The sequence below is a fragment of the Polypterus senegalus genome, chromosome 18 (genome assembly GCF_016835505.1).
Source record: "Polypterus senegalus isolate Bchr_013 chromosome 18, ASM1683550v1, whole genome shotgun sequence".
Taxonomy (NCBI): domain Eukaryota; kingdom Metazoa; phylum Chordata; class Cladistia; order Polypteriformes; family Polypteridae; genus Polypterus; species Polypterus senegalus.
In genome coordinates, this window is record NC_053171.1 from 64,919,669 (window position 1) to 64,941,809 (window position 22,141).

The 22,141-nt window shown below is 38.0% G+C and overlaps 1 long non-coding RNA gene across 1 annotated transcript in view; it reads left to right on the plus strand.

Moving 5' to 3' along the window:
• The first annotated feature begins 593 nt into the window (after positions 1–593).
• The window catches only part of LOC120518534, a 28,061-nt gene continuing 6,513 nt past the window's right edge, over positions 594–22,141 (plus strand). The window contains exons 1-3 of the long non-coding RNA XR_005631251.1: positions 594–700; positions 8,070–8,194; positions 15,649–15,790. This is a non-coding gene — a long non-coding RNA (uncharacterized LOC120518534). The remainder of the gene's footprint in view (positions 701–8,069; positions 8,195–15,648; positions 15,791–22,141) is intronic.

Sequence of the window (22,141 nt, forward strand, 5' to 3'; positions counted from 1 at the left end):
GTCACCTTCGTGTGGCATCAAATCTTAATCCAGACACTTCACGTTTAGCTTTTAGCTGGTTGAGCGACCTGTCAACCAGCATTCGAGCTGCAAACTCCCTAAATGTGTTTAAAAAGTGTTTGAAGACCCTCTTGTACGGTGACTTTCTGTGTAACTGATGTTAGGTTTTGTAACCTACGAACTGTCACTCGCTTTTATTTTGTTCTGAGCTCTTCACTTGTGGTAGTTAATTTTGTAACCTTGTCCTGTAAAACTTGCTCCCAGACATTCTCCCAGACTTACGTGTACTCGATTATCTTGTGTTTTTTTTTGTATGTCGCTTTGAATAAAATCGTTAGCTAAGCAAATACCTGAAAACGTATTGAATTGCTGACCACTGCAGTTTGCGGACCAACTCGCAGGTCCCATTGAGCTCAGTTCACCTACATCACAAAGACAAGCGTGCTGGAACTGTGAAGCCACCATTCAGCGAGTGAAGTGAGTGGGAGAGGCGGGCTGGGCCCTGACAATTGGACCGTGGTCACGAGGAGGCGGGGCGAGCGCGGCTCCTGACTGGTTGCGCGAGCGAAGTGCCAGTCCTGGCGGAGGGAAGATGGCGGCGTAAAGGAGGTGAACTGTCGCCGTAAAGATTCAGGAATGAAGCGGTTCTGGAGCCATAGCGCTCTGTCTGGTTGACCTCTATTAAACTGCTGCTGTAAAGGTGAGGACAGGGCGTTATGTAATACCTAGCACGCCAGAAGGCCGTCTCTTTTTTGTTGTTTCACTTATGTATAAAATGTTTACATGTACGGGTCATGTGACACTTTTGAATGAATACCAGCACAGGCGGCAGACGCGGTCGAGACTCGCTGTTCGTGCGGGACCATCTGGGCAGGCTGGCTCATCGGTCGTGGCCGGCCTCACGGGAGAAGTTGATCTCTGCTTAATGTGATGCCGTCCTTTCAATATAGGGCAGCGCCTGTGTGGAGGAAGGGGTGGTTGGAGGGAGCGGGGAAAAAGTTGCTGACACAGAGGAAGGCATCTTGTTAATGATGAAAAGTTCGGGTGTGAGGCGGGGGTGTGGACGTGGGATTCGCCACAGGGAAATCGGTTAACGCCAGATGTCATCTTGCCGACATTCTGACGTATGGGTTTGCGCCCTGGATGAATCAAATGATTCCGTCTTCTGACAGCTTGACCAGCGTCACCTTTAGTTTTATAAATAATATATTTGCCCAGTGACACGCCTGGAGAACCAGCTTGTTTATATTGCTATAAAAATTATTCGATCCGTTGCGGCCGCATCGCAGAAAGCATCAGTGGGGACCGAAGACATCTGGCTTATCTCTGCATTCCAGTAGAACTGTAATCCCCTGATTTCCTTCATCGGGCTGATTTTTGGCCACTGCAGTGTGATTGGAGCTATGTTATTAAACATTATGAATTCATTTGTATGAACATAACTTGAAACGTTTGTTATTAATAAACTTAATTGCTGCGGTTCTACTAATTTTAAAAAATACTGTACTGCTGAATTTATTCCGCAGTAAAGGTGAAATGTTCGATGAATCCACCAGGTGGCAGCACATGAAAGCACACATCCCAATGCTTTGAGTTTTGGGGAATATTCCAAAGTCTGTCTTCATTGTCTGCTTTGTTCAAGCTACCGTATGTGAATTTCTTTGACTCTATTTCTAGGCACCTGTTTTCTTTCTTTTACCTTAAACCAGGGGTCTCAAATTGAAGATTTTTATTCCATCCACTTTTTTAAACTGTTGCTAATGGAACATACATAATTGCTCATTTTTGATTGTGGTCATAAGAATTTCTTATGAATGCTTTGAAACCATTTTATTTTTTTGACTGGGACCTTCTGGCTCTCAGTTTTGAGAAAACCCCCACATATGATATATTGTTCAACCTGTCTTGATTAACGATGGGTATTTGTATTCAATTCATTTAAATGAATTGATTATTTTACTTTTTTACTTACATGTATTTGCTTGGCAGACACTTTTATCCAAAGTGACTTACAAAAGAGGTAACATAATCGAGTAATATTAAGCTAGGGCCTGTTTGTTCAGCAAGAGTAGTTGGGCAGGCAGCAAAAGTTGATTGCCACGATTAACAACAAATCAACCAATAATGTGAAAGATCACAGAGCACATTTTTGTTTATAAATTCAGTTAGATTTTCACAGAACAGATGAATTTTCAATTGCTTCTTAAATACATTGAGGGAGTCAGCAGTTTGGATGGAGGTGGGCAGCTTGTTTCACTAACTAATAACTACACAATAAAAGAATCTGGATTGAGACTTGATACCACTCAGAGGTGGCATCATGCTGTTTTCCCTGGCATACCTGAGTGTGTACAAAGGAGAATAGCACTTCACCAGTGTCTCCATATACTCGGGTGCTGACCCACTGGCTACTCTGTAGTCAAGCTCCAGGGATTTGAACTTTAATGTATACCACAGAGAGTCAGTGTAGCAACCTGAAGAGAGGAGTGACATGTGCCCATCTTGGCTGTTTTGAGCAGCTGCATTCTGCACCATCTACAATGGCATGATAGCACATGCAGGTTCTCCTACAGTAGTTCTGAGGGGGTGATGGTGGGTTGGATTTGATTGCATTGCAATTATAGAATGTAATAATTTGTGCATCAGTTTCATTATCTATAAACACAGCAATAATTGTATATAATTATATAATATAATGTATAGTTAACATGATAATTCATAATGAAATTGCTGTGTTTTCTTACATAGAGCATGATAACACATTTTTGTAGTCTTTTTTTTTGGACCATATTTTGTGTAGAATATTGCACTATTATGTAAGAGTATGCCAATAAGTATCTTTAGCTGAAATGATTAGAAGGACAGAAGCTGTGCAGGCCACATCAACTGACCTCAGGGGTTCATCACCTAATGGGATACAAGGACTCAAAGTTACTCCTATTCACAAAACTTAGCATAAAATGACACTTTTTTTATTTCAAAGTTGCTGATTACAAATATGATCATATTTTTAATATTTGGTTCTTTTCTGGTAGTCATAGCCCTGTACAAGGTATTCCCAGAAGGCTTAAAATGACAAATTTCAAACAAAAGCATGTAGGGTATCACTTTTCTGTTACAGTCTAGCATATTTTAAACATTTAAGTGAAACTCACATTTTATTATTGCAAATATCTGACAGAACTGTTCTTGCTTATTATATATTTACTCGTCATGAGTAAATTATTTCATTTTTAATGAGTACTCCAGATTAGTGCGGATTATACTCTTCTACCTTTTACACCCCCAAAGCCAAAATTGTAAGGGTACACGATTATGACATTAATAATTATTGCCTTTGATGTTATAATTGTAATTGTTCATTTCAATTCAAATTAACAGTACTACAGTGAAATATGTACCGCGTCTTACCATTTTGAAGGTTTGAACTCCTTAAAAAATTTGTTAATGTAAAATAAATTGATTGATTGAAAAAGTAAAAATTTTGTTTTTTTTTGTTTTTTTGTTTTTTTTACAATAATGGTACCAATAATTGTGAAGTAAACATTAAATATAACACAAACATTTTTCTTTTTACTCAAAACAAATGTTCATTCTAAAAGACCAGCTATCGTCACCACTTAGAAATATAAACTGGAAAAATGCTAAACATGGGAATGGTAATTTGGGTTTCCTTTATATTAAGAGAACAAAAGTTGCTTGTATATGTAAAAATTAAAGTGTATAATAAAATCTTAAAAGACAGTAAAGCAAGATCAAGAAGTGAAAATAAACACAACCTTATACTGTACTATTTCATGGATATATAAACACATTAAATGTATTAAAATATAGGCAGCTTCAGAAGTATTTAGATGGTAGCAGTTTGCCACATACTGATGCCTCCACCAGTTGTTTCCCCACTCTTTAAGAAAATATTTTAACAAAAGACACACTCATTTAAAGAAAGCAACATTTCAATCATCAGCTTTTCAGTGTAAATTTCTCATCAATATAATGAAACATTATCCTCACACATGCTTTCATAGTTCTGCTTAACAACAAATAAGATGTGTTACATAAAGTGACACTTGTTTCAGATCAGTTTCAGTTTGGAATAAACTAAAGGCAGTGCAACTTTATGAAAATAATTGATGGAGTTGGTGACGCATCTCTTGCCCTGGGTGTTGATTATTTTGTTAAAACCTTTATTGCACACAATTTTAATTGGAGCCTTGTCTTTGGATAAATGAAATGTGATGGCTTCTTTTTATCTGAATTTGCTTTCAGTAGCCTGGTGAATACAGGCCTGTGTTATAATGGAAACAAGTAATTAATGGTTATCTATGTCTCAGACCAAACTCTACCAGGACTTAGTGCTGCTAGCTTATCTTTCATGCACTCTCCACAATTAAATATGTTGTTGAATTTTAAATGGTTGCCTTAAAGTTTGTTTGCTGTGCTGGAACAGTTTTTACAGTATGGTTTTTTGATCAACACCATGCTTATTGAAAACAAAATAATTCTAATTTAATGACAATTCTGTTCATTTTGACATTAAAACTTTTAAAATAGTACCAGCCAGGCCTTTAATGACCTCTTGGGCACAGTCATTAGCAGTGTGTCTGTTTGTGGAGAGTGTCGACCTTGTTAAGAGGTTTCCTTACCTTAGCAGTGACATTTATGTCTCTGGTGACTCTTCCTATGAAGTCAGTAGATGGATTGGGAGAGCATGGGGGGTCATGAGGCTGCTGGAAAGGGGTGTGTGGCGCTCCCGATATCTATGCAAAAGGACGAAGGTCAAATTCTTTTGAGTCCTGGTGCTTCCTGTCTTGCTATATGGTTGCGAGACATGGACGCTATCCAGTGACCTGAGACGAAGACTGGACTCCTTTGGTACTGCGTCTCTCTGGAAAATCTTTAGCTACCATTGGTTTGACTTTGTGTCGAATGAGCGGTTGCTCATGGAGTCCTGAATAAGGCACATAACTTGCATTATGAGGGAGCATCAGTTATGGCACTATGGCCATGTTGTGCGTTTCCCCAAGGGTGATCCAGCTCGTAAGATCCTCATTGTTAGGGACCCAAGTGGCTGGACCAGGTCAAGGTGTTGCCCACGTAACACCTTCCTGCGGCAGATAGAGGGTCATTTCCGAAGGGTGGGACTGAACTGCGTGCCTACCTAGGGGGTTACCAACATGGATCCCGAGTTGTTTAGTCGTGTACCAGTGCATGCTCCCCAACTTGACTTGACCAGCCAGCTCAGCATTACTTTTCATTGTTTCTGGAAGCTGCTGCAAACATGAGAAAGAAATGTACACTTTTTAAAAGATACTACTCATGCTACCCCTCTAAGACTGGTTAAAATCTCAGTAATCAACATATACCTAAGCATTCGCACGTACAGTGTACCATTCAATAAGTATGTACGTAGTAAATGCCTTTGGTATAGGATTCAGGAAGGCAGTGTTAAGGTTTGTGATGAACCATATGTTAAAATGATAAATGCAATGCACTTTATTTCCAAAATGTTTGTGATGCTCCATCTTTTGGAATAACAGAGACAGAGCAACAGGATGGACACACAGATACTTAACCTTTTATTAAAGTAAATTTTTAGGGATCAGACTCTTAAAAATGTGTTCAGCACAGTCACTTGTTTGCTCAGTGCAGTGTTCTGTATAAATTTAAATGTCGTTAATGAGCCATAATTTACTCTTATTTATCTGTTAATACACTCACAATTTACATAATATTCTTAGACCCACTTAATCCAGTTCAGAGTTGCAGGAAATCATATTTGATTATTTGCACACTTATTGAATTGTCTAGCATTTTAAGTCTAGTTGAGATGCATCTGCTTATTTTGAATCAAAAGTATGATTAATTTTTAAAGACTGTTTATGCACTTTTAAGAATGTTGCCCACATTTTCTTCTCACAAATTGATGATTTGGCCATCTACCTATCCATTATCTGTTTTAATGTGTCTGGCTGAATCAGCTGTTCTCAAATCTGTGTACGGAAATAATTATCCACTTTTTTCATAGACCATTATAGGCAATTTGAGCACATGGCGCCAATTTAGTCATCATCCTTTACATCACCTTATAATAATAGAGGCACAAGTTCTAAATTTAACAATCACAGCTAAGTACTGTATGTAAACAGTGCAATTCACTATCAAAATAGAACGTGAGCGCAGTGGGCTTGTTTTTCTGACAACATATTGTCTTAGCAAGGGATCATCTTAAACCCTGTACAGAAGAGTTTAGTTTTACACGAGGAAGTATGGTAAAGTAAGTGTTACAGGTGAACCTCTGTAGTTTTGTACCTGTTTAGTTTTATACCAGGAGCCAGAGTAAAATCAGTGCTTGAAGTGGGCAAATATGCCTGTTCTTGCCTCATGGATACTAGTACTTAGTGTAAGTGTACCAGAGCATACAATCAGTTTTGACCACATTTGCATCCTTTGTTTATAACAACAGCATGTCTGTTTGTACCTCCAAGAAGGACACCTCCCCAAGCTATTTGATGTAAATTGTATGTAACCGTGCACCTATGAATCTTAGAAGGTAAAACTCCCTCCTTACAAGCATGAAACCACACGGAATCACCAGATTTAGGCCACTTTGATACTAAATCATGTGACCTACTTTTTTAAAAAGCTGATTCTGACTTGTTTGGAAATTTGCATCCCTAACTACCTGTTGTTCAACTTTTGTCATATCTCTGCATGAAAATTAAGATGAATGAAAGTACCCATTTCACAAATTGAGAGAAAGCAAGGAGACAGACTCAATATGCATTTGGGGGACTGCCACCAGTTAATACAGCCCACTTGCTTGGTACTTCCTAAAGGAAGTGATGTGTGCATTTTTTTTTCCAGATTTTTGCATACACATATTAAGGTAAGTAATTCAAGCTATATCAGAGCATGCTCTCAACCTCAGTTTAATTCTCCATCAGTGTTCTGAAATTGTCAAGCCACTATTTTGGATCAGCACCCTACACATTTTGCTTCTACCAGTTCATGATCTTCTATTGTGTCAACAAATTCCTACATACAGTTATGGCCACATGAATTGTGCTCAAAGCATCAGCTAAGATCTTTCTTTTTTTGTAGCTCTTTCTATCTGCTGTTTCACTGTCTGCACTTTTTAATTTCCCTTACTATTCCTGATGAACTTCACTTCTTCCTTGACTATTCTTTTTCTGGTAGAACACTGAAAGAAACTGCTTGCTAATACAGACAGTTTCATAAGTGTGACTGTAGAGGCTATTCATTTTTACACCTTTGTTATAATGCAGAAGAGGTATAATTGTATTTTATCTAAGGACCTGGGATTGTAATGCTGGTAGACTCAGATATTAGCTGTATGGAAATATAATGTTAAAGAAGAAAATGACAGTTTTGTCTTTAAGGTACAGCAGACCAAAAAGGCCATTGCAGAAGACTTTTACACCGCCTAATATAGATAATGGAGAACCCTTTAATAACTCAGAAGTCTTTTCTCTGGCTCTGATATGATATTGTGTAGAGATGGAAAGAGCAAGTTTGGAGGAATTTGTAAACTACATAGATATGCCCTCCTTGGAGAAGACAGAGGCATTGGTAGAGGTTGGGTCCGTCTATGGTTGCAGTGGTGATTTAAAAGGTCCATAGTTACAAGACCTCAGGTTGGATAATATCTACCTAGAATTCCTGAAAGCACTGGGGATATCACCTTGGAACTGACAGACTGGAATGTTAGCCTGTGTATTTGTAAATGTATAAAGCCTTTGGCAGGGTTTTGAGACTGGGGCACTGTTAAACAGCTGAATATCATATCCAGAAGATGCAGTGTGCATTTTGTCCTGGATGTGCAATAGTGGATCATCACACTTTGCTCTTCTGTGTCTATTATTTGCAGTTCCAAGAACATTTTTCATTCATTCCTTTCATTGTGTGCACTGGATTCTGCTATGGGCATGAGTTATCCTCTTTGTGATGAGGAATACACTGCCGAGGCTGGTAAAATATTCAGTTTGAGAATCTAATGGCCAAGTCTCAGCTCTTTTCCAATAATGTTTTCATCTTTGTCTCATCAGACTATGATCTGTGGTGCCCACTGCAAAGAATCAACGGCGAGTGTGATGCCATTGGAATGAGATTCACCATGTCCAAATTTTATGTCATGGTCCTGTCCCATAAAAAAGCAGCTTGTTGTTTGCAGGTAAGACTTGAGCAGCAGACGAGTTCAAGTACATGCATATTTTGTTCATAAGTGAGCACAGGGTTGATCCTGGCATTGACATAAAAATCAATAAAGTGACAGCAGTTTTGCAGAGGTTGTACTGGACTGTGAAGGAGACTCAACAGCTGAATCCATTGGAGAAGCTGTTGATTTACCTGACTACTTTGCCATTTTCTCTTGTTGTAACGACAAAATGAATGTACTGTAATTGTGAGTACAAGCCACCAAAATGGGATTCCTGTGTGATGCAACTGGGCTCACTCTCTGTGATAGGTTGAGGATGTACACAAAGTGCTTGGAGTGCAAATAAATGAGAAAATTGAATAGGTGAAAGGGACACTAGATATCTGCCTTTAAGTTTACAAAAAATCTTAGTGAGCAGATTGCTTGAATTGAGATTGCCTTTGCCATTCCATCATTTTTTCCTTTTTCAGATTGTTTGAAACAGAGGGCAAAAGTTGACTCAAACATATTTTTCTTAGTGATGCATATCAAAGGAACACCTCAAAATACCAAAACCTTGAGTATAAGCAGAAGAAATATATCAAGCAACTACTTGATCCATACACAACAACTTATTAATTGGGTATTTGGAGAAAAATTACAACTCCAAATACTTCTGGAGTTGTTTCACTAGCACTCCACTGGAGAGTGTTCATCACAGCAGGAAGCACTGCAGCTCCCCAGAAGTTCTTGTTTAAACCAGACAAGGTCAATATTCTACTAATCATTATGTAGTGAATGGCTGCATTATAGGCCTGTAAAATTTAACCCAAAAGAAGATGCAGGTGCCAGATTAACTAAGAAAAAAATACAGAATTTAAAACCTAAATAGCATTATATTCAAACCATACATTCATCAATTATCCAACCCGCCACATCCCATCTACAGGGTCACGGGGGTCTGCTGGAGCCAACCCCAGCCAACACAGGGCGCAAGGCAGGAAACAAACCCCGGGCAGGGCGCCAGCCCACCGCAGGGCGCACACACACACACACACACAAACGCACCAAGCACACACTAGAGACAATTTAGGATCGCCAATGCACCTAACCTGCATGTCTTTGGACTGTGGGAGGAAACCCACACAGACACGGGAAGAACATGCAAACTCCACGCAGGGAGGACCTGGGAAGTGACCCTGGGTCTCCTAACTGCGAGGCTGCAGCGCTACCCACTGCTCCACCGTGCCGTCTTATTCAAACCATATTTTTAAAAATAAACTTACCAAATAACTCTGTAGCCATAATGCTAACAAGCACTCTTTTGCTGTAATTTACTGCAGGTCATGTTACTTTTTGGTACGGTTTTGTAATTATTTTTTTTTTTTTATGAAAAACAATGCAGAGTTACTTGAGAGTGTTATGGAATGGAGTTGTTTGCACATACTTTTGGCCCACCTAACTGAGATTCCCCTGCAGCTCTAGTCCGCTATAGATGAAAAAGTGTTTTCATGGAGGCAAATAATCCCACACATCATTTCAGTTTCTTTTCGATTTAAAATACAGTCTTTGTTCAGTCCCCCAGCTGCCACAAGCAAGACTCAGGGTTTTATTAACTGTCAGTAATTACCCGTTTTTTTACTTTTAAGATATTAGTTTACTAGCGAAGCATACTATATTATCTTTGATTTTTAGCTTAAATATTTTTAAGGAGAAAACTGCTTATACTTGATATCATTTAAACAGTACTTTGTTTTGCTTTATACAGGGTGAGCCAAAAAGAAGTACTACATTTCAAACGTTTATTCTACAAAAGCATTACAAGATAAAGAACATTTCATTACGACACAAGAAAGGGTATATAAAATAAATTTTTTTCACTGTTTTTGAAAATGATGTCTTCAAGGAGGTGGCCATCATTAGCGATACACTCTTCAAAACGATTTCTGAACTCTCACCTGACTCGTTTGGCCATTTCAAGGGGAATAGCAGAGATTTTATGGTGAATAGCATCCTTGAGAGCTTCACGGTTTTGAGGTCAGTGTGTGTATACCTTTGACTTCAGATAGGCCCACAACAAGACATCACACGGAGCAAGATCAGGTGAATGCCAAGGCCACCCGACATCGCTACTTAGGGAGATCAGCTTCCCTGGAAATATCGCCTGCAAAACTTGCATGATATCTGTACCGTATGAGCTGTTGCTCCATTCTGTTGAAACCAGGCATCCACCACATCCATTTCTTCCTGTTGGGGCTGTAAAAAGTTCTCTAGCATTTCAATTTAGCCCTGCTGAATGATTTTTTGAGGTAATTTACAATTTTTAATAGTGTGGCATAGAGTTGACTTCCTATATCTAGAGTCGGTGATATGAGTGTGTTATATAAAGTTCTTGTTCCAGAGTAGATTTTAAAAAATATACTGTGTGCATATATTATAGCAGTATATTAAAATTGACAATAAAGTTGTAAACGTATTTAACACATTGACAGCTGGACTGTTTATAACCCGGCTGCTACAGTATGGGCCTATGGATATATAATAAATAAGCTCTATCAAAACTTATAAAAATTTAAATAAATGCATTAGAAAGTAACAGTTTTGTTATTAACAGTAACTGTCAAAACTTTGAAAATATAAATAAATCCCTTGAAAACTGTAAAGAAACAACTAATTACTTTATTTTCATCAGTAGCACGACTAAAAGTCAGCATTTGAATAAGAATCCTGGAAGCATGGCACCATGCAGAGTACAGGCTTAGAAGCACATGTGCCACCATCCTTGTGATGAAGAATTACCTTGTGGGCATCTATCCGCATCAGTACCAGAACCTCACATCATCCAAGTGTTTGTCATTATTTTATCCCTATCATTATCATGAAAAATATTAATCTTGAATTATATTTATCTTGCAACAAATTTAATTATTTCATAAAATCAGTAGTGCTATAGACTATTTATAACATTTTCTGCAAGCTGAAAAAAAAGTCAATGGATATCCATTAAATGGCAGCACTCTAGTAGGTACCTGAGACACATCAGCAGAGATTGCCAGCCTGCTAGCAGTGTCTATAGTGTCTGTATAGTGAGGTATCAGTTATCTCATATGTCATGCTTTGACAGGCTCAGTTGACTTGTGCCTCGTGTTCAAAGTGTTAAATGTTAAACAAAACATGTAAATCTGTGTAAACAAGAGCAAACTAGGAAATTAGATTTTTTGTTGATTTATTTGTACCTTGTAACTAATTTTTATGTGTTAACTCTGTGTTGTAAGTGTGACCCCGTCTTTAAGGATATTACCCAAAATGAATTGTGGTTCAGTTTGATTGGTGAGTCAATGAGAACAACAAGAAAGGGGACCCTAATCTTAACTATAGTTTTAGGATGTTTTGTTAGAATGATGTGAAAAGTGTGCCTTGAAGTGGGAATCCTGAGAAAGACCTAAACGATTGGACGTGCTGTGTAATATGCTTGACATACTGTATAATGCAAACAATGGGAACATTTTTGGATGTGTGGAATTGGATGGCTCGTCAATGGAGCAGAGCTGTGGAGGTCTTCAGCTGGATTCCATTGGCTGTGTTTGCTTGGCAGTGGTGAAGGGTAAATAAGTCAGTGAGAGATAAAGAAGTTCAGAGCTCCAGGCTGTGACTAAAATGGTCGTAAATGCAACCAAAAATAGGCTTTGGTGATTATTACTTGTACTTGGTTCGCCAGCTGCAAACAAATGATATTGTAGCAAATGCAAAAGGCCATTTGCTTTATTAGTGAGCAAATGTGCTCTTAATGTTAGTAATGTAAGTACAGGGGTAGATTCCCCTGTATCCAACTACATTCTACTAAAAGCTCATTTGTACATGATGTGTCCCCGCTGGGCGTGAGGGCTGTGTGGAGACATACATTTTTCTAATTGTGCTGTGTGGCTGACACAGTGGCCTTGTATCCCAAATGGTGAATTTTAAGAAGAGCCTAGTTATGCTTTGCTAAAATGATGAACAAAGGGCTAAATATGCAACAGGTCATCAGAATGTAAGAAAGACATGAAAAACATTAGAAATACATTAGCCCATCATTTAGGTCCTCTGCTTTGAAGAAATCTATGACCTGTGGAATTCAGGGCCTCTTCTGAGATAGTTGTCATGTTTTTCATGCATCTTTGTGCACTTTTTCTCTGTTGATTTAATGCATGCTCCATGCAAAATGCTGACCTGTCTGTTTGTAAACATGTGAATGAAATAGTTTAAGTTCTATAAAAAAATGCATTGCCCGTCATGACCACTCTTTTATATTGGGGGAGGATCTCATTTTAATGCAGGTATCATCCTATAAAGCTCTTTTTCCTGTATATTACATGTACAGCTGATCATGGTCATGATCCAATGTTTTTAAAAACTTGCAGAAAGCATTAAATGGTCATCTTTATCTGCTGTGCCTCCTGACAAAATGAACACTGGGTAGTTAAAATGGTGCACAGTGTCTTTAATAAACCTATCAGGCAGTCTTCTGTAGTATGTTCATATCTACTGTGCCCCATCCATCCGTTCCTCCAGAGGGGACACTCATTTCCACAGCTGAGCCTTTGCTATAGAAACGCGTGCCCCTGTAAGCTGCTTGCAAAATGAACACTTTTTAGCTAAAATTGTTCAAAAGACTGTAGACAGTTTTCATTACCAGATTCATATTTAATGTGCCTCTACAACCTATCCACTGGGGTAGATACTCATTTCCACAGCTGAGCTTTTGTTATAGAAATGCTCTTCTCTTTACAAAATGAACACTGGACAGATGACATTGAGCTGAACCTATTTAAAAAGACTCTAGGAAGTCTTTTGTGACTTTTTTTTTTCTCCACTGTGCCCTTTTGTCCTATCCACTGGAAAGGACACTTATTTCCCCAGCTTGAGCAGAGCCATAAAAATGTGTGTTTCCTTTCTGCTGCTTACAAAATAAACATTTGACACATGACATTCTTCGAAATGAAAGAGTTTAGGAAGTCTTTTAAACCACTTTTGTGTCTACTGTGTCCGTCTGTCCTATCCACTGGGGGACACTCATTTCCACGGCTGGAGCACAGCTGTAGAAATTATTGCCCCCTGTCTGCTGCTTGCATGATAAATATTGGAATTATAAAACATTATTTAAAAACATTGAAGGAAGTCTTTTGTATCACTTTCATGCCTACTATGCCCCTCTGTCCCATCCATTCAAGGAGAAAATTATATCCTCTGCTAGGCCTTTGACATAGAAATGAGTGCCCCCAGTTGTCTGTTTTCAAAATGAACACTGGACAGCTAATGATAGAAAAAGTCTATGCCTTACTACAGCTGATATGGAAAACATACCAGCCCCAAAAGCAAGTATAAGCTGAAAGCAATCGGTGTGAAATTAGGTTGTTCTATACACGCATCTTCTTCTGCAGTGAAGACCCAGCATTGGTCACCCCACATTTACCTGGCACGTTCTGTTTTTATGCACTCCGATCACACTATGTGGAACATCTGGCTCCCAGATGATTTAAACGTTTTTGGAAAAAAAATTAGACACTTTTTAATTAATCTGTATCAATAAGTCTTCTTAAAGAACACTTGTGATTTCAGGGCTGTACAAACAGAATGAAGATTACTTAAAAATCTAATTAAAGGCAAATTTTGAGACAAGTCTTTTAACATTTTTTGGGAAGTCTTTCTGTGCAATATTGTCAGTTTTCCGCAATATTTTATATCTTGTTGAGCCTATTCAGCAGCTCAGTGTAAATGTGGTTTTTCAGCAATGAGCAGAATAAAATCAAAAGTGCTGAACTCGCTCAATGTCTCAACCTTGCAGGATTTAGTCAGGATCAGCACAGAAGGCTCATCACTTGAGCAGTTTGATCCCGTGCCCCCTGACTGTCATTCTGATGGTCAGTGACACAGACTTAGAGCCTGAGTAAAATACTTGGTTCTTAATGACAGTACATAGTTTGAAAGTTATAATGACATGCAGTTAACTTAATCATCAAGATGGACACAAACATACAAGGGAAGGATGCACTGACAAAAGAAGCAAAAGAATTTGGCACACATACGTGGAGGTTACAAAGGTAAGATATTGAAAGATTAATGTTTTACACATTTTTTTATTTGACACCTAAATCAAAGCTATTGGCTCCTAATTTTTTCTTTTAGGTGCCACTAGCTCCTAGTGGTGAAGTTTTGTCTGGAGTGCTAAAGTTACACTCAGTTATTAGTTCAAGAGAGGGGAATACCTGCTGTGAAGTCTGTTTGATTAGCAGAGTGTTAAATACAGAGTAACACCTGACAGCTTAATGCCTATGGCATGAATGCAATTAGTGGTAATAAAACACATTTTGTCAATTTGGGTGTGAGAGTTTGTGAACAGTTATTGTTTCATAAAGTTCATTGATATGTATTGTAAATTTTTTTGGGTAAGAATTTTATGCTGCAAAATAATGCAAAACAAAAAAATCAGAACAGGGTTTTCCAAAGCTGAATGCATGGATTTGATTCTCAAAAAATTGTTTTTGAAATCAAACCTGTGCCATTATAAAGGATTCCAACCACCCAGGCACAAACTATTTTTATTTTTATGGCATGGCAGGTGGTAATAATTGCTTTAAAACGTCCATCCATTATCTAACCCGCTATATCCTAACTACAGGGTCACCGGGGTATGCTGGATCTAATCCCAGCCAACACAGGGTGCAAGGCAGGAAAGAAACACCGGGCAGGGTGCCAGCCCACTGCAGGGCACACACACACACACTAGGAACAATTTAGGATCGCGAGTGCATCTAACCTGTATGTCTTTGGATTGTGGGAGGAAACCGGAGCACCCAGAGAAAACCCACGCAGACATAGGGAGAACATGCAAACTCCATGCAGGGAGGACCCGGGAAGCGAACCCGGGTCTCCTAACTGCGAGGCAGCAGTGCTACCCACTGTGCCGCCCTGCTTTAAAACAGTAAATTTACAATTGACAGTGTACTTTTGATTCATTCTGTTTCCTGAGTAAAGCATATTTATTTGTTGCTTACACATGGCAGTAAACCTTTGAAGTGAACTTTTATCTCTTAGTATTTTAAACATCCTTAGGAAAAGTGGTTTTACCATTGTGCTTTTGTAAAGTTCTGTGATATGTTTTATACGTTCTTTTGTGCAAGTTTTTTGTTTTCCTCCCTTTTTTCTTATGCTATCACTATTACTCTTTTCTGGAATACTTTAATAACACTTTTTAGTAATATTTTTCCTACGTTTTGCAATGAGTGTTAACAACAGCTCCACTTGACATAAGGGAACATTTTTTTACATAATGTTAGAATATCTAATCATGTGAAATTAAATTAGGTTGGATATAGTGACATTTGGTAGAGAACAATTATCATAAAAACTATGGTTTCTGGATGGTTTTAGGCAGTCAGTGTATGCCACCTCGATTTATAACTGTATTTAAGCATGATTGGATTTTTTTTTCCTTTTTAATCGCTCTACAGATGATGTGCCAACTCTTTGATGTCTCTCAAATGCAGAATTCCTGTGAAACTGAGCGGAAGGTACAGAATCTTGGTGGACTTCCCTGGTGTCTGCCTTTGTTTGAAGCTGAACTCAAGCTTTTTGAGGATGCTTATCTTTTTGGTATGTATTCCTAAATGAAAAACATTTTAGAATGGCGATGGGGTGAAGTTTAAGGCAGATGACTTTGCGTTTGTCAAATGAGTCAAAAATTAAGGTTATAATAGAAAATGTAAATATTCAGATATATTTGAATATAGGTTAAAATTTTAGGTGATACATGTATGTTTATACATTGTGTGTCTTTTTATGTATTACTAATAAAATGTTTAAGCTGATGACTATCACACTATTGTTTACAATTCAGGTTCACTTTATTTAAAAATTGAAATGAATTTGATTCTTGAAAACTGAGCCCTTAACATAGACAGGATTTTCTTTTTATAATGTAATCAAAGAAACTGCACTCATATGAAGGCCAAACAAAATTGCTCATTACTGCTCAAACATGTTAAATATAGTTAATGTATGTATTTTTTTCATGTAAGGGATCTGTTTTCTCCTAATGATCAAAAACGTAACATAAAAACTGCCCCATGTAATCATGTAACAACATATAGGACTAAACTAAGCTTGATCTCTTTATTTTCCCCATTACATTTGCCACAAAAAGCTTGTATCCTGAATATTTTTGTATTACACCTCATTGCTTTAGACAGTGTTTGTCAAGTCAGCAATCATACAAAATGCACGCTTTGTGGGAGACCATATATTGGCTGAAATATCTGACATTAAAAAGGCTGCTTAAAATGGTGAATTTAAATCTGTTGCAATAGCAAAATGGGGGAAAAAAACATATGCCAGCCATTTTCTATTGTCATCATTAAGAATACAGTATATACCAGTTTTTGCTTACTACAATGTGTACTGAACAGGTGTAGCAAAGCAATAGCAGTAAGTTAGGGATTTCTGTTTAAGAATGAACTGGAATCGGGTCAGGAACAATATGATACTTTAAGAGTGTTGAAGTAAGAACATGTTTTAAACTATTTCTCCAACTGCAGATCCAAGAGCAGAGAGTGGGGTTGAAAAATCTGTACAAAATGCAAAAATTTGTGTGAGGTGAAACAAACAAGTATTCTTTTAATGATCACACGTCATTTTTTGCACTCAAATAAAACTTTTTTAAATACATTCAATTTATATATGAATAGTGACATTTGGATTGATAGCTGCAAGAGACTTCTAGAAGAATTCTAGGTAATACATTAGAGGAAGTTGTCTTGATTTACATTTAAAAACAGCAACTTCTTTCCAATATTGATTTTGACCATCAATCTCAGAAGTGCTGTTGTTTCTTTTTCCTGTAGTGTATTTTTTGCAGTTAATGCATTCATCTTTATTGTTGAAAGTGCAATTGCCCATCAGCTTTCAAAGTCAGTATCTGCCTTTGATTTTTCCTGGAGTCTTTATGTTGTCTGCAAAGAGTAGTAGTTCCATTAGATGCTTTTGTATGAATTATTAGAATGATTCATTCATAGAAATACAAGCTTGCTGGGTTTTCAAGCAAGGCTGACATTTAGTTAGTCAACTAAACAAAAAGTGAGAAAGAAAGGTACAGTTTGACACTCCCCTGACACCAGAGTTAGTGGGTGAGGTCAAAGATGACAAAATATTAGCCCCTGTCAACCAAATTGTCTTTGTGTTTTTTACCACCCCTGGATAACTGCCCGTGAAGATAATATAGACATTTTACTACATCCTAGCAATGAATATTATTTCATTTATACATAATAAATTGGTAGAGCTTGTCACAAATTTTGCATATAAGGGCACTGGTGCAACCCTGGAAATAATAATTTTTTATAAATTTTTGTATTGTCTGCTGTAACCTCTGAACTTTAATGATGCTCAGTTTTTCATGTTTTCTCGTGCTGCATGGTTCAAAGTCCAAGATGCTTATTTTTTTGTTTAACATAGAGCATATTGTATAGTAATATCAGAAATAGCAGTTGCTTCTAGTTGATTATTCAGAGTCAAATCCACTGTGACTCTGTGGTCCTTCTCTTAAGGTGTACTTTCAAGTTTCAGACCTCTCTTTGTGTATTCAGAGCTAAGATTTCTACTTACTGTGTATAGCACTTTATATTTACTGACATTAAATTAATGAAACAAATCTGGCCAGACCTACATACTTGTCAATGATCCAGCTAAATCTACCATTCTACCTAGTTTGGTATCATCTGCCAGCTTAACCAGCTTGTTGTTTATATTCTTACTTAGATCATTTATATATTTTAAAAACATCAGCAACCCCAACACTGAGCCCTTACATCCTGTTTTAGTCAATTTTGCACCCTCCTATGACCCTTACATTTCCAACATATTTTTAATTCGATACTCAACATCTCATGCAAGACCTTATCAGATATCTTCTGAAAATTATGATAAATATTATCACATTCTTCTTTATGATTGAATTCTGTTGCTGCTGCCTTATAGAATACTATCACATTAGTAAAGCGTGACTTCTCTTGTTTGGACCCATGCTGACTGTTCACTAACGCACCTTATTTTGACATGTTTGTGGTAAAGTGAGGCCCATGGCTGGTGGGCACATATCAAATAAATAATTGTTGCTCTTGGGGGCATGGTAGCGTGGTGAGAGAAGTGCCCGTGTGCAGTGTGGGAGTGGATGGCCCTCTACTCCGTGCACATATGCAGGATTGCCCGTGACCTTAGTTGGTGCCAGGAGCTAGTGATTGCCACAGCTGCACCACATCCCTGTTTTAAAAGGGGAGTGCAAGTGCTAGAGGGGAGGAAAGGAGATAATAGATTGGCCAGCGAGAGAGAGATGAAGGAGGTGGAAAGAATAGAGAGTACTGAAAGAGAGACAGGGGAGCGTGAGTCTGTGCAGCAGAATGGAGGCAGATGGTGCCTCAGAGCAAGAGGCCAGGGGCTGTAGAAGGGGTGCTCCCACTGATCGATCACCAGGGAAGTTGGAGTGGTCCGACGGCGATGTGTCCTACAAGGGCCGAGTGTGAGTGACTGGAGACAAGTATGGCTCAGCATGGCGCTCCAGCATTGCCTGAGGAACGGCAATGGGGACTCGAGCCCGGACTGAAAAGATGATTGCACCTGTTAGTGGTTGTCTCCTCACACTGTAAGGTCAACAGGACAAGTGGAGGAGACGTCAGTGTCTAGATAGATACACTGGGACTCGTGTTTTTTTTTTTTTTTTTAAAAGACTGTCTGTACTCAAAAGTTTATCCTAACTTTTTAAAGGAACATTAATGTATTGGATTTTACCCTCCACACCGTTCACTGTTTGTTTTATGGATTATTTATTTATTGACTGCTGAAGCAAGGCACTATGGACACTGATTCTTTGGTTTGTTTTGACTTTTTTTAATAAAAGCATTGGGAACCTTATGCACTTACCCCTTGCTATGTGTCCGTTTTGTCCTCCTCTGCCTGCCTCATCCGGTTACATTATCAACGGTATCAGGTTTAAGAGCCTCCTACAATGGAAGTAGAAGAGTGGAGCTAACCCGCACCGTCACAATGTGCTGCTTGAGCTTTTCCTTAATACAACAACAACATTTATTTATATAGCACATTTTCATATAAAATAAATAAGAATTAAAATAAGGGAACACTAATTAACATAGAATAAAAGTAAGGTCCGATGGCCAGGGAGGAAAGACAAAACAAAAAAAAAACTCCAGAAGGCTGAAGAAAAAAAAAAAAAACCTGTAGAAGTTCCAGGCCATGAGACCTCCCAGCCCCCTCTAGGCATTCTACCTAACATAAATGACCTCAATTAGTCCTCATGGTATTTAGGGTTCTCATGGAAGAACTTGATGACGGTCATGTGGACTTCTGGCCTTTAATCCATCAATAATAGTTATATCTGTTCATTTACCCGTGATGCATGTTAAGCTTACTGGCTTGTAGTTACGTGGATCTGCCCAATCACCCCTATAACAGAAAAATATTTGCTATTTTCCAGTCCTTAGGAATTTTCCCAGTGCAAGGCGACAGTTTAAGAATATGCATGAAGGGTTTATTTATGTGTTCACTAAACTCCCTAAGCACCCAAGGGTAAATGTTATCTGGTCCTGGTGATTTGTTAGATTTCAGGCTATTTAATCTAAGCAGTACTTTCTACAATTTCCAAATCACAAAGTACTTCTTTAGTATTGCGCATTACTGCTGGGAGGCTATCCACACAGCCACACTTTGATTTTCTATTATGATTCATTTTTGACTGGTGTTGTCTTATTCTGTTGTTGTAATTCTGAGGCATTTTCTGCCATGACTAAGTTATGCAATTTATCTTGACTGTCTTAAATGAAGGGGACTATTCTGGTACTTGTTGACTAAGAAAGAATGAATCTCCAAAAGTGTATTAATAGTGTTCTCTGTTTTGCTGCCGTTTTGTTAGCAAGGCAGTATGACAGATAAAAACGTAAAGAGGCTGGACAAGTTGGTGAAGAAGGCTGGCTCAATGCTGGGTAGGACTGTGGACTCGCTGGGATTGTGGTGAAATGGTATATGATGAAGAAGATGCAGGCCATCCTTGACAATAGCAGTTACCCCCCTCTAAAACATTTTGATGAGTCAGAGAAGTAAATGTAGCAGTCATCTTCTGTCACTGAACAGAATGCTTTTGTAGATCATTCGTTTGTACTCCTGAGAGATTCCATAATGGTGTTGTTAATACTAGTGATTCATGACCTTTATAATAATTTTAACTGATGTGTTTGAGCTCGGGTTAGAAACTCGGATGATTTCAGTCCCTAGTGAATAATCTTTGGTCATCTATAAAATTAGCACTGTAAAACACCCTTTTCAGGTTCAAAACATTTGATCCATCCATTATCCAACCCGTTATATCCTAACTACAGAGTCACGGGGGTCTGCTGGAGCCAATCCAAGCCAACACAGGGCGCAAGGCAGGAAACAAACCCCAGGCAGGACGTCAGCCCACCGCAAGGCAAAACGTTTGATCATCCTTTGTAAATTTCCAAAGACCATTTTAAATTAATCATATAATTTAGATTACTTAAGTTAAACATTTAAAGAAAGTTAAACTACAATTAATTGTTAATCTTTACCTATTTAATTAGCCTTGGGTATTCAAGATCAGAAATTTATGATAAATCCAGTCCATGGGGCAAATTATATGGAAAATAATTAAAGAAATAAAGTTTTTGTCTACTCTTTTTGCTGTTAACTACAGCTAAAAGGTCATTTAGAGGTTTCAGGGCAGCTTTTATGTTGTATGTCTCTCAGCTTTTTGTTTAACCGTGCTTTTCATTCTGCTTGTCTAGGAAGAACGTTAACAGTCAGAATCATTTACATGTGTTTTAGACAGTTTTATTACATTTGTTAAGTCCTCATCCTTTTAAGCCATAACTGCTCACGCTAAAAACATAACATAGTGTTTGTCTCCAGTCTTTGAAACAATCATGACACAGGAATAATTGAAGCACAAACTCATAGGCCCTTAAATGGTGTGTGGTTGTTTGTCTTTATTACATAATAGTAATTAGTAGAAGTCATACATTAAAATACATGTGAAGGCTTTAAAACCTTAATACATATTGAGAATCTCTAATATGAAATTCCAAAATCTGAAATACTCCCAAGACCGAAGGGATAGGTTACTTTCCATGAAGCTCCACAAAGCTACAATACATGATTAGCAACCAGGGTTGGGGTCCCCCATGAATCAGTGAGCACCATGAAGCACCATTATTTGACATTATTCAACTCTTGAGGAGAAGAGGAGTTCCCCTGTGAAACACTTTGATGCTGAATAGATACTGCGGAGCAGTTTTAACATGTTGTGCAGGGGTTTTTGGGGCGGACTGGTAACACCTATAGTATGCAATAGGAATGTCACTACTTAGGATAAACATAAGTAGCTCCTTTTTGCTTTGTGCCCTTATTTAAATATGAGTTCAGTAAAGTGGTCAGATTACATTAGGAAAACTGGACACTGCTGCAAATTTCCTTTTTATGTTAGCAAAAACACATTATGTTTTACATATTTACACCCCCTCCATACAAAAATTGGATATAGCATATTGTCTGACAATTAAAGGCACAATGAACATGAAGGAGTGAAGCTTGGCTGAGATATCCCTGACCCATCGGCCAGTTTCCTGAGAAATGACAACAGGTAGCCAATAAACTGATTAAAAAACCAAAAAACCAGAAGAAATTCTTGTGCTAATATGCAACATTTAATCTTTTTAAAGTGAGCCAAAAATACAGTCTGTACATTAAAACTATGATTTTTTGAGGTATGATATGTAACACATAATAGCTTGATAATATGCTTGGTAATAGGAATTATGTACAGTATGTAAGTCATTATTTAGCTGGTTTGGCTGCATTTCCCTATGTGATCAAGGGTGTCACCAAGATATCTTATTATGTATATGCATATATTCTGAAATACTT